At 40.8% G+C, this 25,162-nt stretch overlaps 1 protein-coding gene across 10 annotated transcripts in view; it reads left to right on the forward strand.

The window, feature by feature from the left end:
* The first annotated feature begins 329 nt into the window (after window positions 1-329).
* LYST (lysosomal trafficking regulator) overlaps window positions 330-25,162 on the forward strand; it is a 176,208-nt gene continuing 151,375 nt past the window's right edge. For 8 of the 10 annotated variants that reach the window (XM_086382815.1, XM_086382818.1, XM_086382819.1 and 5 more), the window contains exon 1: window positions 370-582. The gene's annotated coding sequence lies outside the window, so the exon portion shown is untranslated. Of the gene's footprint in view, window positions 583-25,162 lie in introns of all 10 variants that reach the window. The other 2 variants (XM_086382817.1, XM_086382820.1) reach the window with 1 other exon arrangement.

The following is a 25,162-nucleotide window of genomic DNA, read 5'->3' on the forward strand; positions in this document are numbered from 1 at the left end:
GGGCAGAGTTCCTCGTGGGTAACCCTTTCTCCCTCTCCCAACCCCTTCCCATATTTCTTCTCCCATCCTCCGGACCCAGAGAAGGGGCACAGTATGATTATCTATGTTGAACGGAGGGAGAGGACGCTACGCATGGACTTGGTGCTTTTCAAACGGAGCAGGTTCTACCTAGGGTGTGACGCAACCCGCCTCGCAAAGCCCTGAAAGAGCGAGGACGCGGGACCAGCCACCCGGCCGCGAGGAGAAAGCCCGGGCCCCGGCCCCGGCCCCACCCCGAGAGCTCGGCCTGCCTTCCTCTCTTCCTCATTGGCTCCGGCCTCCACGCGTTACGACTGCGACGCTGGCGCTGCCTTACCGGCGAGGGGCGGGGCTCGGGACGCGTGAGGCGGGCAAGTGCGCAAGCGCAGGAGCGAGTCTGGGGCCGGACGGGGGGGAGGGAGGGGGTGGTGTACCCGGTTTCCTGGGTTACCTGAGGGGGCGGGGGGTAGGGAATTTGTGGTGGCAGTGGCGGCGGCGTCAGCGGCGTCGACTCGGGATTCTCCCGGTGAGGAGGAACGCGCGTCATTGGCGGCCAGAGAGCAGGTAAAGGTGGCCGCCGGGCCTGGGCATGCCGACCGCTGTTGGGGGTCCCGGATCCTATCGGTGGCCTGGAGGGAAGGCGGTTGGGGGTGGCAGTCAGCCCCGGCTCGGGGTCGCGGTGGCAGGGCTGAGGGCGCGGGGGACTCGGCCTCGACGCGCCGGCCCGAGGCTTCTTTCCGGCTCTGGGGCTCCGGGACGTCTCCCCGCCGCGCCCGGGGAGCCTTTGACAGCACCTGAGCGGCGGGCGCGAGCTCTGCCCGGCTTCTCTGGACCTTTGCGGCGGCCAGCGGCCACTAACTTTATTTCCCGGCGCTTAGAGGGCGGAGGTCAGGCAGGCTGGCGGCGACTTGCTGCGGTCTTGATTGCATTTGTTATCCTTTGCCCCGGCACAACTTGCACCCGGGCCGGGCCCACACCGGCAGGTTGACGGCTGGAGTTGACAGTTTCGGCGCCACCACCCTGCGGGTCGCGCTGTAAGATCTTGCCCCGCGGGTGTTCGCCCACCTGTCATCTCCTCTGCGCCTCAGCCCTCTGCCTTTTTTCCCCTGCCTGTAAAGCCCTATGCCCGGGCGAGAGACTCTTTAGAGGATCCTCTGAGACATCTGCCGTCTGTCCCGGGCATCATTGGCGTCTTGTCTGAGGTGCGGGTTGGCCTCTGGTGGGATTATAACTGTATAATTTTCTGTATGGGAAATAACCCAGGGAGACCCCAGCACCACAGTGTGGAGGCCAGTTGGTTGCTTGGTGGCAGAGGGGGTAAGGTTTAGAGGCTTTAAAAAACGCTTCCTAGCTCTGGGTCTTACTGGGTTAAACAAAACAAAACAACCATACACACCCAGCGATAGCACTTGGTAGTTGATGAGGTTGTTTTAAGCAGATACAACATTTTAAGAGAGTTGAATCTCGTGTTTAATACTTTGGTGTTGAATTCAGACCAGAATGTTTCCTTGAATATTGAATTCAGCTTGCACTTTCCTTGGGGTTTGTTTAGCAGATTGCACAAACTGAATTGGTCTTTTCTTCCTGATGATCCTTGGCTATTCTGCTCTGTTACTTTAAACTTCCACACCTAGGAACCTTATGCTAATAAAGATGTTGACTTTGTGCTTTCATCTTATAAATGTAGTTAATTAATATGGGGGATCTGTTTTAAAGAGCTTTGCAAGTAGCCAGCAACATTTTTTTTTTTTCTGACAGCTCTTTGTTGTCATCCACGTTGTTACTACAAAGGTTGGAAAATTTGGAGAAGTGAGGGAGCATCGGGAGGAAATGAGTTACTATATAGTTTAATTTACATTAAAGTGAATTTGTAAGCTATAAGATTATATGTGAATATAGTAAATATTTTTGAGTACCTACTGTGTACCAGTTTTATAAACAGATAAATATCCTCTCCAGCAGGAAGTTTGCATTAGTAGGGGATCGCAGATAATAAAATATGTTCTTTGTCTGATGGTGTTAAGTACTATAGAGAAAAAGCATGGATGAGGGAGAGACTTGCAGTTTTATTTTGTTTTATCAAAGTATAGTTGATTTACAATGTTGTGCTAATTTCTGCTGTACAGCAAAGTGATTCAGTTTTATACACACACACGCACATACATTCTTTTTTTAAAATACCTTTTCCATAGGATACTGAATATGGTTCTCTGTGCTGTACATTAGTACCTCGTTGATTATCTGTTCCATATACTAGCTTACATCTGCTAACCCCAACCTCCCACTCTGTCCCCTCCCCTTTGACAACCACAGATCTGTTGTCTAAGAGACTTGCAGCTTTAACTAGAGATAGCCAAGGAAGACTTCCTAGAGAAGATGACATTTGAGCCCAAGACCACAGGGAAGTGAAAGGGCAATCCCTGCACCTCTCTGAGGGAAGAGTATTCAAGCAGAAAGAAAGGCACTTGCAGAATGCTTAGAGGCAGGAGTGTCCTGGGTGCATTTGAGGGCAGCAGAGGCTGATTTGGCTGTGGTGGAGTGAGCAAAGGAAAAGCAGTGGAAATGCAGGAGAGAGGTAAGTGGGAATGGGGAATCAGATTGTGCAAGGGCTTGTAGGCCTTTGAAGGACTTGGGCTTCCACTCTGAGGAGGAAGGGGGCTCATCCTTTTGAATAGAGAAGACATATAATCAGACTTGCCTTTTAAAAGGATCACTGTGGTGGCTGGATGGAGAATAGATTTTATCTGGGGTGGGGTGAGGTGTTGGGCAGAAGCTGTGATGTCAATTCCAGGACCTTTCCCATAATCCAGGCCAGAGAGGTTGTACTTTGGACCATAGTGGAATTGGTAGAGTGGTTGATTTCTCAATAAATTGAGGGTAAGGTCAACAGGTGACTTAAAGGACACCAGAATTTCTGTCCTGAGCAAGTAGATAGATGGAGTAGACATATATTGAGGTGAGATTCATGAGAGGAGCAACTTGGTTGAGAGAAGGTTAGAAGTTGGTTAGAAAATAATGAAATTAGACTCCAAGTGGAGATTAGTAGTAGTAGACCCAGTGACTTTGTATTGAAGACACTTCTATGTTATCTTGACTATAATAGGGACTTAATATTTTCAACCATGAACTGCCAACTTTTTTTCATACTCATTTTCTTTCTAGACTTTTAGACCAACCTAATCATCTTTTTCATCAAATGTAGCTTTGTTTTTACTTGCATGCACTTAGAGCATCTGTTTCAGTTGTAGAGAAAGCCATATAATCCAGAATTTCAGAATACATTTTTAATTTGTTGTTGTATCTAACTTGAACACCTTCATCTGATTAACCTTTTTCTGAATTGTGTTTGGATACCTGGCTTAAGTTCAAGAATTTTTTCAAGCTTCAGGAATCTTGTTATCAAATGTGGCTTCACTTGGCCATTTGTGAATTACAATGGAAATGACCTGTATTTTTAATACTTTACTAGTAGTTAGTAATATACAGAGATTATCCTAATTCTTCTGTTTCATTAAAGATGGCTTGACATAAATGGGCCATCACATATTCAGTGGAGATTTTCTTCATCAAATTATGCAGTATTTGGAGCAATAGAATTTGATCTGTACAACTTGTATGAAAAATATATTATGGTCTTAATATTTAAGGTCTACCCCTTAACAGTTTCAGAACCCCAGTAGTACACTAATATTTTAAAAAGGATTTTAAACCAAAACACATGAAAGTATATAAAAACATGTTAGATAAGTATGTTACATAAGTATCTAAAAATCAGTTTAGTTCAGTCGCTCAGTTGTGTCTGACTCATTTGAGCCCGTGGACTGTAGCACGCCAGGCCTCCCTGTCCATCACTAACTCCTGGAGTTTACCCAAACTCGTCTCCATTGAGTTGGTGAAGCCATCCAACCATCTCAATCTCTGCCGTCCCCTTCTCCCCCTGCCTTCAAGCTTTCCCAGCATTAGGGTCTTTTCCAGTGAGTCAGCTCTTTCTATCAGGTGGCCAAAGGATTAGAGTTTAAGCTTCAACATCAGTTCCTTCCAATGAACACACAGGACTGATCTCCTTTAGGATGGACTGGTTGGATCTCCTTGCGGTCCAAGGGACTCTCAAGAGCCTTCAACACCACAGTTCAAAAGCATCAATTCTTCAGCACTCAGCTTTCTTTATAGTCCAACTCTCACATCCATACATAAATAGCTATAAACTGATCTTAGAGTTGATAAGGAGTCTGTATTCTCTTTGCTATTGCTTCTCACCAGTGTTTATCCTGTGCCTCTTAATTCTCCTGGCTTTGTTTTACAGTAATTGAGACATTGGGAAGTTTTGAATGCTATCCAAGTCTAACTTCTGGGAAGACAAAAAAAAAAAAACAAAGAAAAATCTTATCTAATAATATGAAAGGATAATGTTTAAAAGGTGTAATCATCTTAATTAGCCAAGAAAGAAATCAAATAGTTTTCCAAAAGGCTGGTCATTATTCCATTCAAATGTGATTCTTTGAAGTTGAAACTCAAGACAGATCAGGAAATTAGAGAACTTTTAGCCACTTTAGATAAGTGGAAGAAATAGATGAATAATAAGGTAGAGTAAGTACCACACATATTCTCTACAACTACTGCCACTCGTCTATAAAAAGTAAAGAGAATAGATTTTTGCCAGAAACCCGAAGAGTTGCACATTTTAAATCAAAAAATGTGTGAGGAGGTGAAGCCTGGAAACTATACGTTAAACATCTTGGCACTGACTGATTTCTATAAAAATTGTAGACCAGATTGCCAAACAGATGCTTTGTGATTTGTGATTAGAAATAAAGTACTGATTACTAAGATGCAGAATAGGTTTTTAAAGAATACATCATATTATGCTAACCTCATGCTCATTTTGCCAAGGATATAATAATATTAAATAATCTTTATGAGTACCTCACTACAGAATGCATTCCCATTTAGCATCTCATTTAACCTTCACACCATCCCTGTTAAGTACTATCAGGGGAGGAGGGGCTCAACAGTAGGGATTCTGGGGAGACACAAAAGGGACACATATGGGAGATTTGGGGCTTCCCTGGTGGCTCAGATGGTAAAGAAACTGCCTGCAGTGCAGGAAACACAGCTTTGATCCCTGGGTTGGTAAAATTCCCTGGAGAAGGGAATGGCAACCCTCTCCAGTATCCTTGCCTGAAGAATTCCATGGACAGAGGAGCCTGGTGGGTGTACACTCTGTGGAGTTACAAAGAGTCGGACATGACTGAGTAACACTTTCACTTTCATGGGAGATTTTAGCAAGGACTTGTTTAGATACGAGGTAGGGGAAAAAGAGGGAGGAATCAAAGAGGGCGTTAAGGATTCTGGATTAGGTGAATGGTGGTGCTGCTGCTGGTGATGCTGCTGCTGCTGCTGCTAAGTTGCTCCAGTCGTGTCCGACTCTGTGCAACCCCATAAACGGCAGGCTCCGTGTCCGACTCTGTGCAACCCCGTAAACCCACCAGGCTCCGCCGTCCCTGGGATTCTCCAGGCAAGAACACTGGTGTGGGTTGCCATTTCCTTCTCCAATGCATGAAAGTGAAAAGTGAAAGTGAAGTCCCTCAGTCGTGTCTGACTCTTAGCGACCCCATGGACTGCAGCCTACCAGGCTCCTCCATCCATGGGATTTTCCAGGCAAGAGCACTGGAGTGGGGTGCCAATGGTGATGCTAGTAATCGATATTCTAAAAAGACAGAGAGGAGTAGATAGGGAGATCAGTTAACATCGGTTTGGTGAAGTAGCTGTTTTGTTTCTTGAAACTGAATCTGGAATGAGTCACATATAATTTAAAATTTTAACATATGTAGGTCTGGAGCTCAGGAGAGAAGTCTGAACCAAGTAAAAAAAGTTTTCATTCATTCAGTAAATATATTCTTTCAAATACTTTTGGTAAAGCAGGGAGGACAGTGGGTGGAGATTTGAGCAGGGAGATGTGATTAGGGAAGGTTTGTTTTTCTTCAAACATGGAAGAAAAAGGATACTTTAGTGGACTGAAGGAAAGGGGCTATTAAAAAGGAGGGAAAATTGAAGTCACAAGAGAAGGAAGATAATAGACATAATCTCAGAGGCAGTGGAAGGATTGGGAACAAGAGTACAGGTGCACAGGTGAAAGGGTTATCCTGAAGAAAAGTAGTGATGCATATTCCTTTTGAAAAAGGAAAAGGATATAAGGAGTAGACACAGAGACAAATGAGTAGCCAGGATAGTTTCGTTTGTTTCTGTGGAGCAAGGTTATCTGCTGAGATTGAGAAGGAAGAGCATGGATTGGGGTATTTTTGTGGGGAAAGGACAAGTTACCACTGTGATTGGAAAGTGGCCTTGACCAAGGACAAGTGACCTAATCGCTGATAGTGTTTAACGCCCCTGCAATCACAAACATAGAAAGAGGCTGTCCATGCTGAAGCAGTTTTCTCCAGCAGTTCCTGTAACAGAGCAGAAGGCAAATAGGCTGAACCAGGATGGGGATTGGAAGGGAAGGTATGATGGAGAACTTGGGTAGAGGGTGGTGTGAAGTCAAGAGATTACCGGTGGTGATGAGGTTGTTAACTGAAGGGCTGAACTTTTAAGTATCCTGCTTGATTAAGGAAGAAAGTGAAGCCATGACAGGGCTGACAAATGTGGAGAATGAAGAGGATGAAGAATCCCATGAGTAAGCTGTAGGATTAGTGGAAGTAAAGGAGTATGAGAGATGGAAAAATGTGATGTGAGAGTCCTAAATTTAAGGTTCTGGTAAATAAGAGCCAAAGTATGACCAATGATGGTGGGTAAAGATTAATAGCACTAATTACAATACTAATACTAATACAAGCAACTGTTTATTTTGTGCTTTGTGTTAGTCACTATACTGAATGCTTCTTATGGATTAATTATGAGCTTCTCATAATAAACCTATGAGCATTATTATTATTTAATACTAAATCGAACTTATTTTTCACAACCATCCTGTGAAGCACATATTAGGAGCTCCATTTTACAAATGAAGAAACTGGGGCTCAGTGAGATTAAGTAATTTTCCCCAAGGCACACAGCTTGGAGGTACCTGAGTCTTTCTAGCCCCAGAACCCTTATTTATGCCCAACTCCTAAATCATGCTGGCCTTCTGCCAAGTAGGGGTCATTGAAGAAAAGGAAGTCAAAGTACTCTAAATCCTAGTGTGTTGGCATTAAATTTTCTCATGGGTAGTGAAGCCCTGGAATAACAGATCTTGTGTGGAGAGGAAGACAGAAATTGTATGACAAAGTTCTCAATAAATGAATGACTCAAAGGTCAGTCAGTGACAACTATAACTATAGTTATAACCTTAAAAGGGGATGGAGTGGGATAATAATGTCCAAATCACCTTTGGAAACCAGAATAGTACTGACTTGTCTTCCTGGCCTGGGATCTGGGTGTCCATAGTGATTTATTAAGAGAAGGAGATGAAGTGATCCTCTTGTGTGGAAGTAGAGGATATAGGAAAGTTTCTTAGCAACAGAACTAGGGATTCTAATGGTAGGGAGTAAAGAATTCAGAGTTGAGCCAGGAGAACTCATCTAGTTGTGCATTAAAAATCAGAAAGGATGGTGGCAGGTAGGCTGATTATATATTGACTAAACTGATGTTATTTTGAAAATGAAAAGACATTAATAATTACTGTGGGACAACAAGCATAAAGTAGGACTGTCCTGGACAAATCAAGCTATTTAGTCATATCAGTCATTGGTAACCTGATGACATACCACCCTGGAAAGGGGTTGTAGATGTTGGGAAATGAATTGAGCCTTGAATTATAGGCACGTGAATGGAGCTTACTAACCTAAGATTATTCTAACCCCACAACACTGCCCTGAAATGTTCTGGGTATGTCTTGTTCTATAAGGGTCTGGAAATTTGAAGGAAGTTATGAATTAATCTCTAGAGGAAATTTTGGAAGCCATTATTATATAGATGACACCTGAAACCTTGGATGGATAAGATTGTCAAAGAACACAAAGGGAAGTGAGGCAGAGGGGAGAATGCAGAGGCTCACCAATGTGAAGGAGCTGGTGAAGAAGCATCCAGACAAGGAGACAGAAGGAGAGGTCAGAGGGGCAGGAGGAAAACCAAAAGAGATTTGGCATCTTCCATGTCATGAGATGGAGCAGGACATGACAACCCATTCTAGTATTCTTACCTGGAGAATCCCACAGACAGACTGTAGGCTGTACAGGCTACAGACTGAAGCCTGGCCCGCTGTAGTCCATGGGGTCACAAAGAATCAGACATGACTAAAGCAACTTAGCATGAACACACACATGTCAAGAGACAAGAGAAATTTAAGAATGAGTGATTAATAATCTCATATGCCTTATTGAAAAGACCCTGATGTTGGGAAAGACTGAAGGCAGGAGGAAAGGGGGATGACAGAGGATGAAATGGTTGGATGGCATTACCAACTCAATGGACATGAGTTTGAGCAAGCTCCGGGAGTTGGTGATGGACAGGGAGGCCTGGCGTGCTGCAGTCCATGAGGTTGCAAAGAGTCGGACACGACTGAGTGACTGAACTGACTCACTGACTGATGCCTCATGTTCCTCAGAGAGGTCAAACGAGACAAGGATATCCGTTGGATTGAGTCTGGCAGTTAGAAGTTTATTGTTGGTCTTGACTTGAATAGTTTCAGTAGAGTGGTATGTGCAAAATCCAAGCTGCTGTGCACAGAGTATGTGTGTGTGGCAGGGGGCGGGTGGGGGGGGAGGTGAAAAGACTACTTCCAGTGCAGATTACCCTTGAGTAATCTTGAAAGAGGAAGGTGTCAACAGGCTTTTTTTCTTTCTTTCTTTTTAAACATAGAGAAAAAGCCAATGGAGATGAAGGGTTAAAAACTGAGAAGAAAATGGAAGTGCTAGCAGTGCCTCCTAATAATGTCTAGTCAGTAATTTTGTAGTAATCAGAAGAGTGAAAGTGAGAGAAAGAAATATTTTAGATCAAGGAAGACAAACTTCATAATAACCATAATTTGTCAGAAATTGAAATGGGTGGAGAGTGTTTATAGAAAGGAAGGAATTCCTAATTTGGATGAAATATTGGAAAGTGACATCTAGGTTGTGGATTAACTCTAGGTTTCTGTTTTTTTCCCCCTCTACTTTTAATCCTGTGTTTTTGTGGAATAATAGAACCATGTTCCATCTCCAAGGTTGTTATTAGAATGGATTTGCTATTTTCTATGGATTTGTTCTTATAATTCTCACTTACTAGCTTTTTTAAAAGTTAACTGTGTTTGTACATTGGAAATATTTTCTGGTTAAGTATATTTGTTTTCTATTGTGGTTACATTTGATTCTTGGCTGAATTCACTGGTTTTGGTAATTTCTATTTAACAAAAGTGAATTCATATCTATATACATGTTTTCTGTTATGAACATGTAAAGAGCAATAATAGTATGTTAATTTTTTTCTTCCCTCTTTAAATTTGTTCTGATCAAAATGTAATTTGCTGCAGTGGAATTCTTACTAGTTTTGTAGTTCACTTGTCTTGGTTCCTTAGGTTGAAGAGTAATAATCATGAAGTGAAGTGAAGTGAAGTCACTCAGTTGTGTCTGACTCTTTGGGACCCCATGGACTGTAGCCTACCAGGCTCCTCCATCCATGGGATTTTCCAGGCAAGAGTACTGGAGTGGGTTGCCATTTCCTTCTCCAGGGGAACTTCCCGACCCAGGGATCGAACCTGGGTCTCCCACATTGTAGGCAGACGTTTTACTGTCTGAGCTACCAGGGAAGCCCTAATTGCATAAATATTTTTTCAACAACATAATTATTATACAAAGTTTAGATGAGTGTAAAATTAAAACAATGGTGAGAATGGGTTCCTCAATTATTATAACTATGTACTTTATTTGAAAGGCAAGGAGAACATTAGTCAGTTCATAAAATGCATTCATTGTTATGTCTTCTGAATATTCGTTCATTGAAGTACAAAAATCAGTGTATCCTGGCCAATGGTAAGAGGAAATTTTGCTGGTGTGACTTGTAGGGCAGCTGTTTATATTTGTCAGCTCACTCTTACACTACTTTTTGATATTTACTTATCTGAACCTTTAATACACTATGACTTTTCTTTTAGTCTATTAAAGATTAAAATCCTTTGCCATTTTCTGGATTTCCTATTAACGATGATTCCAAAGACAGTAATGCTGATAACTGTTCCTGCTTTTCTCTGTTAGCTTTATTTAAAAATTTTGGAGTCTGTTTCTAAAGTCATACATTCCATATTACTGAAATGTATTTATTTTCTCTACATCTTATTTTTTTTTAAATAGAATCTCTGGTTTTGACAAAACCTAATGATGCGCAGTTTAAAGAAACATTTAGAATGTGTAATTTTAATCTTAATCTTGATGCTTACAGTTACTATATGACTATTCAGTTCAGTTCAGTTGCTCAGTCGTGTCCAGTTCTTTGCGACCCCATGAATTGCAGCACGCCAGGCCTCCCTGTCCGTCACCAACTCCCGGAGTTCACCCAAACTCGTGTCCATTGAGTCAGTGATGCCATCTAGCCATCCCATCCTCTGTCATCCCCTTCTCCTCCTGCCCCCAATCCCTCCAAGCATCAGAGTCTTTTCCAATAAATTAGCTCTTCGCATGAGGTAGCCAAAGTATTGGAGTTTCAGCTTTAGCATCAGTCCTTCCAAAGAACACCCAGGACCGATCTCCTTCAGAATGGACTGGTTGGATCTCCTTGCAGTCCAAGGGACTCTCAAGAGTCTTCTCCAACACCACAGTTCACAAGCATTACAGTATTACTGTTAACGAAAGTCCATAGCCTAAAAAATACTTAGAGATCATCTACTTGTGTCTTTGTTTGAATATGTATAAGAAGAATGGGGATCAGAAAAGCACTTTGCCTGAGATCCCAAAGAATTTGACGCAAAACAGAAAACTGAAAGTGTTTTGACTTTTAGTCTAGTATTCTTTCTCTTATACCACCAAATTCTTGAATATTTTAATACACTTAAAAAATGTAATCCCATAGCTAAAAGATGCCTTATACAACATGGAAAACAATGGTGTTTGGTTTCTAGTATGTAGTTCATGTGTAACTTTAACCCTTTTTCTTTGCACATGTCTACATGCAGATCACAGTGATAGAAACTAGATTGTAATGATACCAGTGTGGTTGAAAAACAATATAAAGTGTAGGTTGAATCTGAAATGCATTATCTCAGAAACTGTTTAATATGTATTTCTGTTTTACTTCTGTTCTTGATCACTCCCAGTCCCTGTGCCCTTCTCTCCTACTATCTGTCCATCCTCATGAATGGTTAGAGAACAGCAGATGAAGCAACCAGATCTCAGTTTGGTCTTACTGTTGTTTTTCTTGCTGTGAACTCTTCTGTAATAGTAAACACATTTGTCTATAATTGCCTCAGCTGAATTTTTTTCTTTAGAAGGGAAGCTAATTTTCATTGTGTCTGTAAGAATTACAGAGGAATGAGGAAACTAGAACAATCTACATTTGCAAGAAGTCTTTCAAGCTTGTCAATACCTGTGTTCAGTATTTTTGAAACTTATTTTGCAGGCCCTTTACCTTATACAATATATATGTTAAAAACTGTTCATCATTATGATGTTACTCTATAAATTATTTTTTACTGTTTTTGTTTCACATTTAGCATAAGGCTCCAGGATTTTTTGTGTGTGTGTTTCTTTAGGAGGTATGGAAAACCACCATGTCTACTGTTGATTTTAAAGAACTTTGAAACTGTAAACTCCGAATCATACTCTTTAACATAGGAAGAATAAACATCTACGCTTTTATTGCTGAAGTTTTTTGTTTCTAATCTAAATATTAGTAAAGGTTTTTAGGTGTTTCTGTAGCACTTTCCTTAATACATTAAGTTCTTCCGTGGTATGGAGAAAGGCTCCTGTAAATGTGCCTGTTTATTTCTCAGTGCTTTAGGTGTGGGAATATTTCATAAAGGAATTTGAGTAACAAAATGTTTACTGTCAAAGTTAGTATTAAATGAATTGGTTTCTATTTATTGACCTCTTACTATTTGACTTATTTTTAAACAAATAAGACTTAATTTCCCTTGATAAAATATAATCTAGCTTTGAAAGAAACAGTGTAATCCCATAATACAATGTAGTGAGTCCTAAGATGCAGGCATTTAGAAAAGTAATTGGTAGTTAGTGGGAATTTCGTAGCAGCAGCAACATGATTTAAAAAAAAAAAAAAGTGAAATAATGTTGAGAACCTTTAGGAGGAATTATGGCATGGTACATTGTGTTTTGAGATGTGTTGAGAGATTAAAAACAAAAGTTAGCGGAGGGAATTCCATAGCATGATAATAAGGAATTAGGATCTTATTCCCTAGGAATTGAAGTACCATTTATTATTTTAAGGAATGTGGCTGACATTTTTAGCAGTTGTAGAATTTGAACTGAATGGAAATGCACCAGGAAAAGCGACCAATTAAGAGGTTGTTGGTATTGCAAGTGAGAGAGATGAGGACCGGAGAATGCTTCGTCATAAGATGAGAGGGCAAGGACCAGATTCAAGGTGATGATCATAACAGCTAACAATTATTGATCTTTTGACAGTCTGCCAGGCAGAGTGCTATCTCATTTAGTTTTAACATTCACAACAACTCGAGGTGCTCTTAGGAACTCAGTTTTATAGATAAGAAACTGAGACTTAGAGGAAATCAAGTCTAAGGTCACAGAATTAGCAAGTAGGAGATGCAGAGGTGAACCAGCCAGCTGTCAAGAGGAAGAATTGACTACCCAGATGAAGTGCTATTCTTTCTTTTTCTCTTGAGTGGCTGGGTAGAGGCCATTAACTGAAACAGGAATGAGGAAGGAAGAGCTGATTTGTTGGAGGGAGGAGTCAGTGTTTGTTTTGAAGAAGAGAAATTTGATAGAATACAGAGAGACTGCCTGGTTCTGAATCCTGCGTCTGATACTTGTAGCTCTGTGACCTTGAACAGTTACCTAACCTCACTGTGCTTCAATTTCCAACATGTGACAAATAAGGGTATATTTGTAGTTACAAGACTGTTATGAGGATTAAACCAACCACTCCAATAGAGTGCTTATGGAAGTGCCCAGTGTGTAGTAATTAAACATGGTAGGTATTAGGTGTATCACCATCATTATCATTCTGTAAAAATCTAGAGATCTGTTACGGAGATGGATGAGCTATTCAGTGTAAAACTTCTAGCAAAATTATTCCCAGTAGGAATGTACAGCCCAGAGAGATGATTTAGTTGACGGGCCTTCATCGTTCCTTTTGGTGCAGCCACAATGTCTCAAAATTTCCATTCTTTTATGGTGCCCAGGATCAAATACAGATAATCTTTTGAGTTATCTGCTTGTCCAATTTGTTTTAGAGAAAACGAACTGCTTTTTGAAGGGCTTTAGTGTGATACACTTGGGTGTGACTTTCTTGGAATTTCCTTTAAAATTCTGCCTTGCTACACTGTGCTTGGGTTCCTTATTTCCTGGCCACGTTTTTGTACAAGGAGCCAGGATGACCTCTCCTTTCTGAGCCAATCAAATTTTCCTCCACATTTACTAGTTAAGGGTTATTATATAGTTCTATATATGGCAGAAAGTGAAGAGGAACTCAAAAGCCTCTTGATGAAAGTGCAAGTGGAGAGTGAAAAAGTGGGCTTAAAGCTCAACATTCAGAAAACGAAGATCATGGCATCTGGTCCACCACTTCATGGGAAATAGATGGGGAAACAGTGGAAACAGTGTCAGACTTTATTTTTCTGGGCTCCAAAATTACTGCAGGTGGCGACTGCAGCCATGAAATTAAAAGACGCTTACTCCTTGGAAGGAAAGCTATGACCAACCCAGATAGCATATTCAAAAGAAGAGACATTACTTTGCCAACAAAGGTTCGTCTAGTCAAGGCTATGGTTTTTCCTGTGGTCATATATGGATGTGAGAGTTGGACTATGAAGAAGGCTGAGCGCCGAAGAATTGATGCTTTTGAACTGTGGTGTTGGAGAAGACTCTTGAGAGTCCCTTGGACTGCAAGGAGATCCAACCAGTCCATTCTGAAGGAGATCAGCCCTGGGATTTCTTTGGAAGGAATGATGCTAAAGCTGAAACTCCAGTACTTTGGCCACCTCATGCAAAGAGTTGACTCATTGGAAAAGACTCTGATGCTGGGAGGGATTGGGGGCAGGAGGAGAAGGAAACGACAGAGGATGAGATGGCTGGATGGCATCACTGACTCGATGGACGTGAGTCTCAGTGAACTCCGGGAGTTTGTGATGGACAGGGAGGCCTGGCGTGCTGCGATTCATGGGGTCGAAAGAGTCGGACACGACTGAGTGACTGAGCTGATCTGATATATTTAATATGGAACACTAGGTCAGAGCCAGTCAACTTTTATCCCTCTTATGTTGCAATCCCCATTAGAGCGGAAGGTGTTACTTGTTGTTAAAATATAAATACTTCTTTCCAGGAGGAGCAGAATTTTCTTTTTTTCAGTTCACTTCTTGATGTGAATGAGACATGAGGAAACATGGAAAATGATAACATGAACCTGTAGAAGACCTTGAGAAGTTTAGGATGGCAGGATATATTGCCTGGAGGACAGATAGGCATGATTACTGCCTAATTATAGTTACACTTAGTGCCAGACCCAATCACTAGAATGTGCTGACAGGTAATATTCTAAAAGATATAGTTTGGCTGTGAAAGTGTTAATCACTAAGTCATGTCCGATTCTTTGTGACCCTATGGGCTATAGCCTGCCAGGCTCTTCAGTCCATGAAATTCTCCAGGCAAGAATACTGGAGTGGGTAGCCTTTCCCTTCTCCAGGGGATCTTCCTGATCCAGGGATTAAACCTAGGTCTCCTGCATTGCAGGCAGATTCTTTTTTGGTTTGGCTATGCGACATTTCTCAAAAATTTAATGCCGTATTAGGAAGAACATTGGATAGGAATCTGAAGATGTAAAGCCCTGTGACTTTTGGGAAATCTCTTAACCTCCATCTGTCTTAGGGTTCTTATCTATTAATGTAAAATTTTGAGGGAGATACTGCTGCTGCTGCTGCTAAGTCACTTCAGTTGTGTCCGACTCTGTGCGACCCCATAGATGGCAGCCCACCAGGCTCTACCATCCCTGTGATTCTCCAGGCAAGAACACTGGAGTGGGTTGCCATTTCCTTCTCCAGTGCATGAAAGTGAAGAGTGAAAGTGAAGTCGCTCAGTCGTGTCCGACTCTCAGCGACCCCATGGACTGCAGCCCACCAGGCTCCTCTATCCATGGGATTTTTTCCAGGCAAGAGTATTAGAGTGGGCTCTGTTAAGATAGTTATCCAGACTGTAAACGATTTACCTTTGCAGACAATGTTATATGAGGTATTTATATCTATAAGGCTCTTCTCTAGGTTGTTTAAACTACAGTGTCCCTGAAAGTGGCATTGTGAGAGAACCCTGGGAAGAAGGTTTGGGGAAGTTCTGGTGTTAACATCATCAAGCTTAACTGGCCTTAGGGTTTGCCTCACATGTGCTACCCTACTTTTGGAGCCCTTTCTTTGATCATCAGGGCCACCCCAAATGACTTGGATGTGTGGGAACACCTTCTCCCCTTGCTTGACAGGGAACTGGGTTGGGGGCATGACAAATGTGTTGTTAGCCATCTGAATTGGAACTGTCAGTTCAGTTCCCCAGGGGGACTGGGGTAGTTACTCAGAATCCTTAGGGTCCAGAGTTCAAAGCTTTAATGACATTTTTTTTCTTCCCATGAATACCACATTAGTATTCAAGGAGCTGGAGACCAGTCTAAACTTCATAAGAATGTGTGACATCCTGACTGTGAACCAGATATTCTTTCATGCAGAATTCGGAAAATCAAGTTCAATATTTGTCAAGAAGCACCTGAGCTCTAAACAACAGCTATAATCTGAAACAACTGTCATAATTTCTTTTGAAGTTAATCATTAAATGGAAGTTGAACATCATCCTCAAGTATGGTGAATTATCAGTAATTATGGGATTGTGATTTATCTTGCAAAAAAAGGTTTATATTATCACTAAGGTAGTTTTTCAGAGAAGGCAATGGCACCCCACTCCAGTACTCTTGCCTGGAAAATCCATGGACGGAGGAGCCTGGTAGGCTGCAGTCCATGGGGTCGCTAAGAGTCGGGCACGACTGAGGGACTTCACTTTCACTTTTCACTTTCCTGCATTGGAGAAGGACATGGCAACCCACTCCAGTGTTCTTGCCTAGAGAATCCAAGGGACAGGGGAGCCTGGTGGGCTGCCATCTATGGGGTCGCACAGAGTTGGACACCACTGAAGCAACTTAGCAGCAGCAGCAGTAAGGTAGTTTTTATGGATCTCCGATTCAGCTATTTAATTTAGAACTTTGTTGAAGTGTCACACCCTTTAATTCTCATTTTAAATTCCAAGGATTTTGTAAAAATAAGCCCATGAAATATGTTTTACTTTTTCATATTCAATGACTATCAAATTTTACTTCAATTTTCTCAAGAGAATATTTATTTTCCACTATAACATAGGTTGTAGAGATGCTTATATTAATAAATATAGGTAATAAATGGATAAGCAACAAGAGTATATTGTACAACATGGGAAAATATAGCCATTAGTTTGTAGTAACTTTAAATGGAAGATAATTTATAAAAATATTAAATCACTATGTTGTACACCTGAAACTAATGTAATATTATTATAAATCAACTATACTTCAATTAGAATAAAAGCAAGTAAGCTATTTGTAAGAAGAAAAAAATTTGGTATGTAAATAATATCATCGTAAACTTTCTGTCTTAAGTCTGTAGTTGGGAATCATTCTGATAGCTATTATTTAATATATCTAGTATGACCAAACATTTACAAGGTAAAGCCTAGGTTAGCAGATATTTGCTTCTTAGATGTTGTATAATTTAACTCAACCGATATGTCTTATCTAGCTGATTCTTTAAAGAGAATTGTATTATCTGAACAAGATCATTTCCTAGTATCTTCTCCCTTCCCCCATCCAAATCTCTTGTATGTTTGGCTCTGTGCTATGGTTACAAAATTGTGTAGGGGGAGATTTTTGAATCTTGTTTGCAGGTGTACAGATTGCAGACTAGTGAACTTTGAGTAAAGATTCTGGGCAACATTCTGGGCAACGTTTAGAGACAGTGTTAAGGAAACTTCCTTACCCATTGATTTTTAATTGACCTGACAGAAAAAAAGCTGTGTCTTCTAAATGTCGTTATTTTAGTTCCAGTTAATTAGCTCTAAAAATATAATATAACTCCCAAGACAGTTGTCATAGGACCTTGAAATGCTGGCTTTCATTATTGTCACCTATAGAATGTGGGGTTGGAGAGTATGAAGTGGAAAGTTTCTGCCATTTGTAACTGCACGAAATGATAAAAATAGTGTTATCATTTTTTCCTCAAGTTTTTTTGATCTTTAGTGATATGTTGCAAAGAATCTGTGAGATCTTTGGCAAAGTCATAAATCAGTTTATAATCAATATATACTAAACTCTGTGAAGAAATGGGATTTAGCATAGTTAAGAGTTCATGTGAACAACCCTTATTTTCATGAAAGCTGCTTCAAATTGCAACAGATTCTGATTGAGTAAGAATTCACGGAGTACTAATTATTTTGTGTAATTTTTGTGTAAGTCTCACAATAATCCTATGATTTTTAGTAGTCTTCTATTTTTTGGTACCTAATACATTTCTGAAAAATATTCTTTGTGATTATAATTTCTCTAATACTACTGTAAGTAGCAGATTTAGTAAGTATGTACCTAATACTGGGTTGGTCAAAAAGTTCATTTGCATTTTCCCATAACATCATGCAAAAAAAGGCAAATGAACTTTTTGGCCAATCCAATATTATTTTAAAAGACAATTTACCAGAAATTTTGGTGTTCAATGAAAAATTAAGAATTGAGTCCTTTAGATGATGCTGTTAGATGAGGAAAAGTATGCTTTTTAATCAGGCCATAAGAATAAAGTTCATTATTATAACATTTTTTCTTGTTAGTTTTCTTTTTCTTCTTGTTTACTGTAGAAGTCACAAGACAAGGAAAAGGCAAAAAATGCAGATACTTTCTGCTTTTATTTTCAGTGTTTCCTTGGAAACTCCATCATCAGATCAGATCAGATCAGATCAGTCGCTCAATCTTGTCCGACTCTTTTCGACCCCATGAATTGCAGCACACCAGGCCTCCCTGTCCGTCACCAGCTCCCGGAGTTCACTGAGACTCACGTCCATCGAGTCAGTGATGCCATCCAGCCATCTCATCCTCTGTCGTCCCCTTCTCCTCTTGCCCCCAATCCCTCCCAGCATCAGAGTCTTTTCCAATGAGTCAACTCTTCACATGAGGTGGCCAAAGTACTGGAGTTTCAGCTTTAGAATCATTCCTTCCAAAGAAATCCCAGGGCTGATCTCCTTCAGAATGGACTGGTTGGATCTCCTTGCAGTCCAAGGGACTCTCAAGAGTCTTCTCCAACACCACAGTTCAAAAGCATCAATTCTTTGGTGCTCAGCTTTCTTCACAGTCCAACTCTCACATCCATACATGACCACAGGAAAAACCATAGCCTTGACTAGACAAACTTTTGTTGGCAAAGTAATGTCTCTGCTTTTGAATATGCTATCTAGGTTGGTCATAACTTTCCTTCCAAGGAGTAAGTGTCTTTTAATTTCATGGCTGCAGTCACCATCTGCAGTGATTTTGGAGCCCAGAAAAATAAAGTCTGACACTGTTTCCACTGTTTCCCCATCTATTTCCCATGAAGTGATGGGACCAGATGCCATGATCTTCGTTTTCTGAATGTTGAGCTTTAAGCCCACTTTTTCACTCTCCACTTTCACTTTCATCAAGAGGCTTTTTAGTTCCTCTTCACTTTCTGCCATAAGGGTAGTGTCATCTGCATATCTGAGGTTATTGATATTTCTCCCGGCAATCTTGGTTCCAGCTTGTGCTTCCTCCAGCCCAGCGTTTCTCATGATGTACTCTGCATATAAGTTAAATAAGCAGGGTGGCAATATACAGCCTTTACGTACTCCTTTTCCTATTTGGAACTAGTCTGTTGTTCCATGTCTATTTCTAACCCTTGCTTCCTGACGTGAATATGAATTTCTCAAGAGGCAGATCAGGTGGTCTGGTATTCCCGTCTCTTTCAGAATTTTCCACAGTTTATTTTGATCCACACAGTCAAAGGCTTTGGCATAGTCAATAAAGCAGAAATTGATGTTTTTCTGGAACTCTCTTGCTTTTTCCGTGATCCAGTGGATGTTGGAAATTTGATCTCTGGTTCCTCTGCCTTTTCTAAAACCAGCTTGAACATCAGGAAGTTCATGGTTCACATATTGCGGAAGCCATATGCATACCCTTAATTTTTCTGCAAACTGGTCTGAGGAAAGAGTGTAGTGATCTTTTCTTCCTCTAGATGGCACTCTCTGTTGGAACATGTTAAGCTGGTGTCAAGCATTTAAAATCAGTTCAGTCACTCAGTCCAGTCCACTCTTTCCGACCCCATGAACTGCAGCACGCCAGGCCTGCCTGCCTATCACCAACTCCCCGAGTTTACCCAAACTCATGTCCATTGAGTCGGTGCTGCCATCTCATCCACTGTTGCCCCTTCTCCTCCCGCCCTCAATCTTTCCCAGCATCAGGGTCTTTTCCAATGAGTCAGCTCTTTGCATCATGTGGCCAAAATATTAGAGTTTCAGCTTCAACATTCGTCCTTCCAATGAATATTCAGAACTGATTTCCTTTAGGATGGACTGATTGGATCTCCTTGCAGTCCAAGGGACTCTCAGAGTCTTCTCCAACATCACAGTTCAAAAGCATCAATTTTTTGGTGCTCAGATTTCTTTAGAGTTCAACTCTTACATCTATACATGACTACTGTAAAAACCATAGCCTTGACTAGATGGACCTTTGTTGGCAAAGTAATGTCTCTGCTTTTCAATATGCTATCTAGGCTGGTCATAACTTTCCTTCCAAGGAGTAAGCGTCTTTTAATTTCATGGCTGCAGTCACCATCTGCAGTGATTTTGGATCCCAAAAAAATAAAGTCTGTCACTGTTTCCACTGTTTCCCCATCTGTTTGCCCTGAAGTTATGGGACCAGATGCCATGGTCTTCGTTTTCTGAATATTGACCTTTAAGCCCACTTTTTCACTCTCCACTTTCACTTTCATCAAGAGGCTGTTTAGTTCCTCTTCATTTTCTGCCATAAGGGTGGTGTCATCTGCATATCTGAGGTTATTGATATTTCTCCCAGCAGTCTTGATTCCAGCTTGTGCTTCCTCCAGCCCAGAGTTTCTCATGATGTACTCTGCATATAAGTTAAATAAGCAGGGTGACAGTATACAGCCTTGACGTTCTCCTTTTCCTATTTGGAACCAGTGTGTTGTTCCATGTCCAGTTCTAACTGTTGCTTCCTGACCTGTGTATAGGTTTCTCAAGAGGCAGGTCGGGTGGTCTGGTATTCTCATCTCTTTCAGAATTTTCCACAGTTTATTTTGATCCACACAGTCAAAGGCTTTGGCATAGTCAATAAAGCAGAAATAGATGTTTTTCTGGAACTCTCTTGCTTTTTCAATGATCCAGCAGATATTGGCAGTTTGATCTCTGGCTCCTCTGCCTTTTCTAAAAACAGCTTGAACATCTGGAAGTTCATGATTCACGTATTGCTGAAGCCTGTCTTGGAGAATTTTGAGCATTACTTTACTAGCGTGTGAGATGAGTGCCATTGTGTGGTAGTTTGAGCATTCTTTGGCATTGCCTTTCTTTGGGATTGGAATGAAAACTGACCTTTTCCAGTCTTGTGGCCACTGCTGAGTTTTCCAAATTTGCTGGCATATTGAGTGCAGCACTTTTACAGCATCATCTTTTAGGATTTGAAATAGCTCAACTGGAATTCCATCACCTCTACTAGCTTTGTTTGTTCCAGGATGTCTGGCTCTGGGTGAGTGATCAGACCATCATGGTTATCTGGGTTCATGAAGATCTTTTTTGTATAGTTCTGTGTATTCGTGCCACCTCTTCTTAATATCTTCTGTTTCTGTTTGGTCCATACCATTTCTGTCCTTTTGCCAAGAGAATGCACTGGTCATAGCAAACACCCTCTTCCAGCAACATAAGACTCTACAGATGGAGATCACCAGATGGTCAACACCAAAATCAGATTGATTATATTCTTTGCAATCAAAGATGGAGAAGCTCTATACAGTCAGCAAAAACAAGACTGGAGCTGACTGTGGCTCAGATCATGAACTCCTTATTGCCAAATTCAGACTTAAATTGAAGGAAGTGGGGGAAACCACTAGACCATTCAGGTATGACCTAAATCAAATCCCTTATGATTATACAGTGGAAGTGCCAAATAGATTTAAGGGACTAGATCTGATAGACAGAGTGCCTGATAAACTATGGACGGAGGTTCATGACATTGTACAGGAGACAAGGATCAAGACCACCCCCAAGAAAAAGAAATGCAAGAAAGCAAAATGGCTGTCTAAGGAGGCCTTACAAATAGCTGTGAAAAGAAGGGAAGCAAAAAGCAAAGGAGAAAAGGAAAGATATAAGCATCTGAATGCAGAGTTCCAAAGAATAGCAAGAAGAGATAAGAAAGCCTTCCTCAGCGATCAATGCAAAGAAATAGAGGAAAACAACAGAATGGGAAAGACCAGAGATCTCTTGAAGAAAATTAGAGATATCAAGGCAACATTTCATGCAAAGATGGGCTCGATAAAGGACAGAAATGGTATGGACCTAACAGAAGCATTTAAAATTGAACTGCATAAAACATTTACCAAAAATGCTTGCTGCTGCTGCTGCTGCTGCTAAGTCGCTTCAGTCGTGTCTGACTCTGTGCAACCCCATAGACGGCAGCCCACCACCAGGCTCCTCTGTCCCTGGGATTCTCCAGGCAAGAACACTGGAGTGGGTTGCCATTTCCTTCTCCAATGCATGAAAGTGAAAAGTGAAAGTGAAGTCGCTCAGTCGTGCCCGACTCTTAGCGACCCCATGGATTGCAGCCTACCAGGCTCCTCTATCCATGGGATTTTCCAGGCAAGAGTACTGGAGTGGAGTGCCATTGCCTTCTCCGAAAATGCTTACCAATGTCATATAATCTCTGAAGATCCACATAGCAACTCCGTGGACATTTTATGGGGAGGAGGCCAAACTTCACACATAGAGCTCTGTGTGACTGGACAGTAATTGTTTAATTCCAAATCTCCCGCCTTTGTTTTCACCATTGTTATAATACTAATAATTTGATTGTTCAGAACAGATTCAGAAACTAGCAAAAACAGACTAGTACACATTTATTGAAATATTTATTAAGTAATAAATATTGGTTGAATTAATGAATTAGTGAAAAAGTGAATTGTAGCACAGTAGACTCTGTCCTCCTTATCACCAAGACCACTCATTATTTAATAGTTCTTGAGGAAGAAACTTAGTGACCACTGGAGAACTTTTTGCCATATTGTTGAGATTTTGTCTTCTGTGGTAAATGTAGTATCATCAGTAGCACTGCTTAAAGCATAGAATCGATAATATATTTTAAAAATGCCTAAAAGTTAAGAATATGTAGTCATGACTTGGTGTAGGGGCAGGTGTAGTAGCCCTACCATATTTCACGAAGGTGAATGTTTGAAAAATACATTGTACTGAGAATGATAGCATAATTCTGTGATCTTTTGGATAATAGGTTGTGGCAGAGCCAGAACCAGAACCAGATCAGAGCTAAAATATCAAAGTCAGCCTTCCTAAAATGTCTGTGGGAGGTCTCACTCAGTAAAAGCAAAGCTCATTTTATTGACCATTGCATTTCCAGAAGGTAAAGGAAATACTCGGGGAGCTGATACTCTGAGCCTAATTTTGACCCTCTGTGAGGGCTTTGTTAGTGAACATAATGGGAAGAGCTAATGTCCAGAAAACTAACTTCATGATTACTCAACTATAGTGACCTTTCACTTCCCCTCCAACACTGACATGCAGAGTCACACTCTGGATGTTGTCATCATCTGGAACTGTTTGATTCAGAAATCTATAAATTCCCATATCTTCCTTGCTACATTCTCTGTTCTCTCTCATAGAGATTGAGTACCTGAATTTCCTCTTTGTGTGGCAACATGTGTCTGGCCTTTTTCTTTTCTCTACCCAGCTTGTACCCCGTTTTTGACCATACGAATTATTCTTTCACCTGTACCCGTGATTCCTTCCTCTTATGCTTCTGCTGCCTCCACTCACCAGAACCCTCATTTCAAGATCAGTGATACAGTCTGTATTCTGTATTATGAGATCCAAGCAGCTGAATCCTGGAGAATCTGAAACGTTTGAGAAAATTGATCACATCAGAAATTCACAGGTTTCAGCCAGCACCCCAGGAAATCCTTTTATTTATCTTTGATCACTATTCTCTCCATCCTTGTTTTCCTGCTTCCCATTTTGCTTTTTGATACCAAACTTACTGTAATTGTTCTGGGGACTTGACTTGAGCCTCTCTTCCTGTCTGGAATGCCTTTCTTCTCTCCTTTTCTCCCTTTACCTGTTCAACTTTTTTCAAAATTATCTCGTTCATGAGGCTTCCCTGACCACTCAGATTGGGTTCAGTACTTCTTACCAGTACACAGTGCCCTGTGTATTGGTTTGCCTTTACCACATAATGTGATCTTCCTGGGGGTGGGCAGAGACTGGGACTGCTTTCCCACTTGTGCTCTTGGTGCCTGGCACAAAGCAGGTGTTTAGTAAGTGATAGGTAAGTGAATAAATAATAAACAGAAAGAAGACTTGAAGCAAAGCTGGAATATAGAGAATTGGAGATACAGAGTTCCTAAATAGCAAAGAAAAGATAGGTAAGGTGCCATATGTAGTTTGTAGAAGGGAAAGTGGTTGTAAGATGTCCATAGACAGAGGCTTTATTGAACAGTTGGAAATAATTTGTGAAGAAAAAGTAGAGGCAATGTGGCCAAATGAACTCACATTTTGAAATAACATGTGCAGGACAAGGAAAGAGAAACAAATAACAAAAACAAAATTATTTATATATAAAAGAGGAACACAACCCTCTGAGAATAATGAGCTAAGATTTTTTAAATGTCAAAACTGACCTTTACATTTTATATATAGAACATGAAAATAACAAGCAAATAATGGATTCTTCTTTTAAACAAACCAACTCTATGATCAGAGACAGAGAATAAATGCAACTTCTCAATTTCTGTTTTCTTTGCATCTTCTCTAACATGAAGAATGATCTATACACAGATTAATAAGGGTAGAAGTAAGAAGAATAATAGGAGAAAATGTAAGCCCAAGATTGAGAAGGAGATTGTACCAGAACCTCTGGTTGTTCTAAATGAATTCACACCTCAGGTTCAGATTCTGAGAAAATTTGTTAATGTCATTGCTCAACTGGTAATCTTTGAGTTATTACAGTGAATTTGAAAACTTTTAGAAGATTGTGAGGAATAAACTTCCAAAATTATAAAAAAGAATGTAGATTGCATAGACTTAATGAGTTTGAAGTTATCTCCACAAAAGCTTCTTAAAGATCATTTTAAAAGATTTGCAAATGTTTACAGAAAGAATAGATGGACAGGAAAGGTTAAGGAGAGTCTCTAAAACTAATTCATGCAGATGACCCAGTTTCTGCTTTTGATAGGGATGTACATGTGCAGATCAAGAGAATGCTGCAGCTGTAATATACATAGAATCCCATGAGGTATTTGACGTCATCTGTTCTATCATTCTGTTTTGGGGGATACATGGAGAGCTGGGCTCTAGTATAGGTACAGTTATTGAACAGCGGAACTTGATTTTAGTTACTGCAGCTGTGTGGGAAATCTCTTAGAGGCTGCTGCTTTTGACACTGTTCCACTCATCACTTTAACACCTCCCACTTCTCACTCTCAGCTGGATTACCCTGTGGTTTATTTCACTGAGAAAATAGAAGCCTCCAAATCTTGGTCTTCCTACTGCCAGGTACACGAGTCTTCCTGCATCTGTACTTGTGAACTCTGTCATGCTTCTTACTCCATTGACTCAAGTGCACTGTTCCTTCTGCTTGCACATTGGAGCCTCTTTATTTTGCCTCCTCATTGTTGCTGGTATTATCTCCTCATTGTAGCTTTTCATCTGTT

The sequence above is a fragment of the Bos grunniens genome, chromosome 28, assembly GCF_055505025.1.
Source record: "Bos grunniens cultivar Pamir isolate PY7600 chromosome 28, Bosgru_T2T1.0, whole genome shotgun sequence".
Classification (NCBI taxonomy): domain Eukaryota; kingdom Metazoa; phylum Chordata; class Mammalia; order Artiodactyla; family Bovidae; genus Bos; species Bos grunniens.